The 7,104-nt window shown below is 32.3% G+C and overlaps 1 pseudogene; it reads left to right on the forward strand.

Annotated features, from left to right (window-relative positions):
• The first annotated feature begins 6,144 nt into the window (after positions 1-6,144).
• Positions 6,145-6,261, forward strand: LOC145253146 (5S ribosomal RNA; annotated as a pseudogene).
• The last annotated feature ends 843 nt before the right edge of the window (positions 6,262-7,104 follow it).

Here is a 7,104-nt window from a genome sequence, read left to right on the forward strand (position 1 = left end):
TATATATATATATATATATATATATATATATATATATACAGGATGTCCACAAAGTCTGGCTTCATTATGGAGCCAGACTTTGTGGAAGCATCCTGTAGATTATGTAGCCAAACTTTGTGGGCACCCTGTGTGTGTGTGTATATATATATATATATATATATATATATATATATATATATATATATATATATATATATATATATATATATATATATATACAGGGTGCCCACAAAGTCTGGCTACATAATCTACAGGATGCTTCCACAAAGTGTGGCTACATAATGCAGCCAGACTTTGTGGACACCCTGTATGTATGTATGTATATATATATATATATATATATATATATATATATATATATATATATATATATATATATATATATATATAGAGTGATGATCATATTTATTGGCACGGTAAAATAAAAGTTAAATTTTGTCTAATAAATTCTAAAAAAGGGATTAAATTAAAGAAAATAACAAAGTATATTATGTATTTTTAACTGGCCTTTCCGATGCAGCAATCGGATTTTAGAAAAAATAAATAACAAAGGAACAACAAACATAATTGCAAAAAACCCTTGTTCAAAATTATTGGCACGGCTTTGTTTTTCTTTTAGTATCAGTATAATATCAATCAATTTCCGGTTTACGTGCTTTCTGAACTTTTTTATAGCCATATTATGCTTGTTTAACGCTAATTCAGTGAATAATTTTTTTCAGATAATTTTTAGATAGCGATTTATTTAAACTATTATAAGTGACTAAATTATAATTTTCAATCGCCATGGTTAAAACTAAGGAACACAGCGAAGACGTCAGGAAGCTTGTTGTAGCATGCCATACCAATGGGGAGGGCTATGATAAGATTTCAAAGAAGCTAAACCTTCCCAAATCTACTGTTAGAGCCATAATAAACAAGTTCAAATCGCAAGGCCACGTTATGAGTTTAGAGGGTAGAGGGAGAAAAAGGATTCTTTCCCCAAGAGATGAACGGAAAATTGTTCGACAAGTAAAACAAAACCCAAGGATCTCTGTTGGGGAGATTGTTGATGAACAGAGCACCTCTGGAGTGAATGTATCTCGACATACAGTTGGTAGAGTTTTGAAGAGAGCTGGTTTAAAATCATGTCGTCCGAGAAAGACTCCCTTATTGAAGCCTATGCACCTGAAAGCAAGGCTAGCGTTTGCAAAACGTCATATTGATAAAGATGTTGCATTCTGGAAACGTGTTCTATGGACTGACGAAACGAAAATAGAGTTATTTGGCCATAATAAAGTGTCTTATATTTACAGAAAATCTGGCGAAGCTTTCCTGCCTAAGAACACCATACCCACAGTGAAGCACGGTGGAGGCAGTTTGATGTTTTGGGGATCCTTTGCTACCTCTGGACCAGGGCGACTTGTTAAGGTCACAGGTAGCATAAAAAAGGAAGATTATGTTAAAATATTGGATGAAAACCTGAAAGACTCTGCTAAAGAGCTCTCACTTGGTCGTCGTTGGTGGTTCATGCAAGATAATGACCCAAAGCATTCGGCTAAACTGACTAAGAAATGGCTTGAGGACAATCATATTAATGTTTTGGAGTGGCCATCACAAAGCCCAGACCTTAATCCAATTGAAAATTTATGGAGAACATTAAAATTGAGGGTAATGCAAAGGAAGCCTAAGAATCTTATTCAATTGGAGGATTATTGTCAGGAAGAGTGGGCTAAAATTACTACTGAAGAGTGCAACAACTTGGTTGTAAACTATGAAAAGCGACTGAGGAAGGTAATCAAGGCCAAAGGCTATACAATTGATTATTAAATAAATCGTGCCAATAATTTTGAACAAGGGTTTTTTGCAATTATGTTTGTTGTTCCTTTGTTATTTATTTTTTCTAAAATCCGATTGCTGCATCGGAAAGGCCAGTTAAAAATACATAATATACTTTGTTATTTTCTTTAATTTAATCCCATTTTTAGAATTTATTAGACAAAATTTAACTTTTATTTTACCGTGCCAATAAATATGATCATCACTGTATATATATATATATATATATATATATATATATATATATATATATATATATATATATATATATATATATATATATATATATTTATATATTAGTCGCCAGACTTGTTTGGTGAGGAGGGAGGCTAGTCTCCTTGGAGTATTAAAAACAAGACCTTCCAAAGGGCGAATGAACTCTTTTTCTGGGTCAACGGCCAACTAGCACCGTGTATATTTGTGTGTGTGTATATGTGTATTGGGGTGGAGAGGGCTCCCGTAAGCCGTGATGAAGGCAACCTTTCTAGGAGAAGCAACTCTCTTATTTAAAAAACCATAAAGCGGGAGACCTGTACGACCATTAAGCTGGTCTGCAGTTTAATTTGTTGCTGGCTATCTATCTCTTGCTTGTTGCTGGATCTCAACATTTTGAACCGAGAGAGAGACTTAGCTGTCGTACAAAGCTAAGACTCCGTAACATCATCTTTGTATAGATACTCCCTCAGGCTTTTGGGTTCATGGACTTTAAATGTCTGAGGGAGTGGCACTCGTCTGACAAGACGTTGCAATCATCATCATCATATATATATGTATGTATATATATGTGTATATATATGTATATATATATGTATATATATGTATATATATATGTATATATATGTATATATGTATGTATATACATATATATGTACATATACATATATGTGTATATATACATATATATACATATATATGTACATATATATATACATATATATGATATGATGATTGCAACGTCTTGTCAGACGAGTGCCACTTCCACAGACATTTAAAATCCATGAGCCCAAATGTCTGAGGGAGTATCTATACAAATATGATGTTACAGAGTCTTAGCTTTGTACGACAGCTAAGACTCTCTATATATACATATATATATATATATATATATATATATATATATATATATATATATATATATATATACATATATATGTGTATACATAGATATATATATGCATATATACATATATATGTATATATATTTATATATATATGTGTGTATATATATGTATATATATGTGTATATATAGCATATATCTGTATGTATATGTATATATGTATATACATATGTATATATGTATATATATGTGTATATATATGGATATATATTTATATGTATATATATATGTATATATATGTATGTATATAGGTATGTATATATGTATGTTTGTATATATATGTATATATGTATGTATATATATGTATGTATATACATGTATATATATATGTAAATACATATGTATATATATATGTATATATATGTAAATATATGTATATATATATGTATATTTATATATGCATATATATGTATATGTATATATATGTATATATATGCATACATATATGTATATATATGTATATATATGCATATATATGTATATATATGTATATATATGTATATGTATATATATGCATACATATATGTATATATATGTATAAATATATGTATATATATGTATATATATGTATGTATATATGTATATATATGTATATATATGTATGTATATATGTATGTATATATGTATATATATATGTATGTATATGTATGTATATATATGTATGTATGTCAGGTCATGTCATGTGCTACTGGTACCATGTAACCCAGTACTACCTGCCTCACGGTCGGGTCACCGGCGACTTAACTGGTTCCCCCACCAGACTTGTTTGGTGAGGAGGGCGGCTAGTCTCCCTGAATGATTAAAAACAAGACCTTCCAAAGGGCGAATGAACTCTTTTTCTGGGTCAACGGCCGACTAGTGTATATTTGTGTGTGTGCATATGTGTATTAGGGTGGAGAGGGCTTCCGTAAGCCGTGGTGAAGGCAACCTTTCTAGGAGAAGCAAATCTCTGATTTAAAAAACCATAAAGCAGAAGACCATTACCTGCATTAAGCTGGTCTGCAATTTAAATTGTTGCTGGCTATCTTGCTCTTGCTTGTTGCTGGATCTCAACATTTTGAACCGAGAGAGAGACTTAGCTGTCGTACAAAGCTAAGACTCTGTAACATCATATTTGTATAGATACTCCATCAGGCATTTGGGCTCACGGATTTTAAATGTCTGAGGGAGTGGCACTCATCTGACAAGACGTTGCAATCATCATATGTATGTATATATATATGTATGTATATATATATATGTATGTATATATGTATGTATATATATGTATATGTATATGTGTATATACATATATATGTATATATATATATACACACACACACAGAGACACACACACAGGGTGACCCAATAAAAACGGGCCCCAACTCTAATTGGGCTCCCGATTCTTAATGTATTCTCGGAATGAAATGAAAATTTGGTCATAACTAGTTTATTATATTCAAAACATCACATCAAAACATAAGGGTATTTGGCCTTTTTTTCTCCGTTCTACAGCATATGTTCTAGATGGCCTCCATTTAGCTTTTATATTTTTTTTGGGGGGGTCACCCTGTTTATATATATACATATAGATACATATATATATATCTATATATACATATATATATATATTTATATGTGTGTGTGTGTGTTCGCGTGTGTGTGTGATTGTTTATGTGTGCATAGAGTACGCTCTTATTTCATATTTAGAAAAGACAAACTTATGGATCTGTTTCGTACAGAGAACAACTGGTATTTCTGTCAATCATAAATATTTGTTCCATGGACTCATTGTTATATAGTGGTTTCATTATTGTTATTATTATTATTATTCTTGTTGTTGTTATTGTTCGTTGTTAGGCAGTCTTATTAAAAGTGAGTCTTACAGAGTCTTATTAAGAGAGATGTTGCGTTCTGTGTTCGTGTTATGAAGAGATTCATATATATAAAATGTTCATACTTAGAAGTGTAGTAGAAGCTCTTAGAGTGTTGAGACAGTCTTAGTGTTAACATTGTAGATATGAGATGTAGAGACATTGTGTATGTGAAGACATTTTAAAACACAGGATATATAAGTCATATAATGACAATTTCACTTTACCTTTTGGTAGAATTAATATTATAAAAACACATGACGCGTTTATTTCCATGGACCGGTCGGTAGTTTTCTTAGTCAGGAATTCAAAGTTTTACATTCTATGTTTCAAAGGTGACCGTCTCGCTTCCAGACGTTCGACTGTCCATCTCTGGACTCCAGACTGTCGTCTGTCGTCCTCAGACTCTCTCTGCTTAACTCTAAAGTTTCTAACTATATCGAGAACTTCCCATTTTCCATGACGTCATACACATGTTAAAACATGTGTCTTCTTTCACGTGTTCTGGAAATGCGTGTCCAAAACTTTTTTCTTTGTTTACAAAATTAATTTTAACCTATATTTCCAGTAACCTATATTTCCAATATGTTAAAAACATGTTTATTAAATTATCCTATAGTTGCATTCCTCAATTCAATTTCATAACAGAATTGACAAATGCACATTCCTTTTCTTAAAACTATTTTATCTCTAAGCTAAACAATGGTTTGTTTTTACATTCCATTTTCTAATTCTCTCTCGTAATCTATTTTTAAACCTAAATTACGAGGTTCGAATTTCGTCTATTCTATTTCATTTTCATTTTAACTAAATCTCTCTATTTTTATACTTACATGAAAAGGGGACAGCCCTTATCATGTAACATCATAATAAAATCAGAAAGTTCACAACTAGGAAAACACTTAGCAAAGCAACTGAAAAGAAAAAAAGGCAAATAACGCACATAAAATCCGTTTCCCGTCAAGAGAGGGCTTTATACATGGCTATCCAGAAAGTACAGTCATCTTGTATTACAATATGCTTTGTTTGTTTTAGGGGAAGGTTTTTGCTCCGCATACACACATATAGTAAGTTATAAAAATATATATGTCATATATGGTTTATGCATAAGCCTGACGAATTCTAACGAGAATGACACGCGGAATATTCTGTGTAATTTAATTGCCATATATATTTTTATAACTTACTACCTAGCTCTACTTATGCATTGAGCACTGTTGAAGTAAATACTGAAAATTTACGTATAAAATTATATTTTCGTATATTAATTTGTAATTAAATGAAGTAGTCATATGAAGTAGTCATATATATATATATATATATATATATATATATATATATATATATATATATATATATATGGCATAATCGCGTTGACGCACCGGTTCCCGTCAGATCACCGAAGTTAAACAACGTTGAGCCTGGCTAATACCAGATGGCTGACCATTTGGGAATTCTAGGCGCTGTATGTGCTTTCCGCTTATCTCGGCATTGTTTCCAGTCGTTCTGAACCTCCACTTGCCACTGCTATTCAACAGTGTTGACTCAAGAGAAGTGTGATTGGCGATTGCGCAACTCTTGCCACAAAAAATTCACGCGCAGCACCCTTACCATGGGTATCCATAGTTTGTCAAGACTGAAGGAAGCCTATGATATATATATATATATATATATATATATATATATATATATATATATATATATATATATATATATACAGGGTGTTTCAAAAGTCTTGGGAACATTACAAATGCGTATATCTCATGAACTATTCCAGGTAGAAAAATGAAACTGGTGCCATTTTAAAGCTTGCTTAATCAAGTTTTTGGTCATACTAATGATTTTCGTCTTATCTTTCCAGGTGCAGTAATGGCGTTCTCTAAACAAGACAAGGCATTTTGCGTCCTTCAATTTGCAAAGACTGAATCGTGGACATGTGTTCAGCGTGCATTTCACAGGAAATTTATAAAAGAAGCCCCTGAAAGGAAATCCATTGTCAGATGGCATGCTAAATTTGTGAAAGATGGGTGTTTGTGCCCAAGTAAGCGAACAGGTCGCCCTTCAACTTCAGAAGATGCAGTTGAGCAAGTTTGGACAGCCTTTCAGCGGAGTCCCCGTAAATCAGTGAGAAGAGCCAGCAAGGAACTTCAGCTTGCTCCAGCAACTGTCTGGCGTGTCTTAAGGAAACGACTGCAAATGGTACCTTACAAGCTTAAGTTGGTCCAAAAGTTGAAGGACACTGATAAGCCACTTCGCCGTGACTTTTGCATTGCAATGCAAGAGAAGTTGGAAGATAATGGCTTTGATGATCCGGC

This window comes from Euprymna scolopes, chromosome 29 (assembly GCF_053919585.1).
Source record: "Euprymna scolopes isolate OS-2025 chromosome 29, ASM5391958v1, whole genome shotgun sequence".
Taxonomy (NCBI): domain Eukaryota; kingdom Metazoa; phylum Mollusca; class Cephalopoda; order Sepiida; family Sepiolidae; genus Euprymna; species Euprymna scolopes.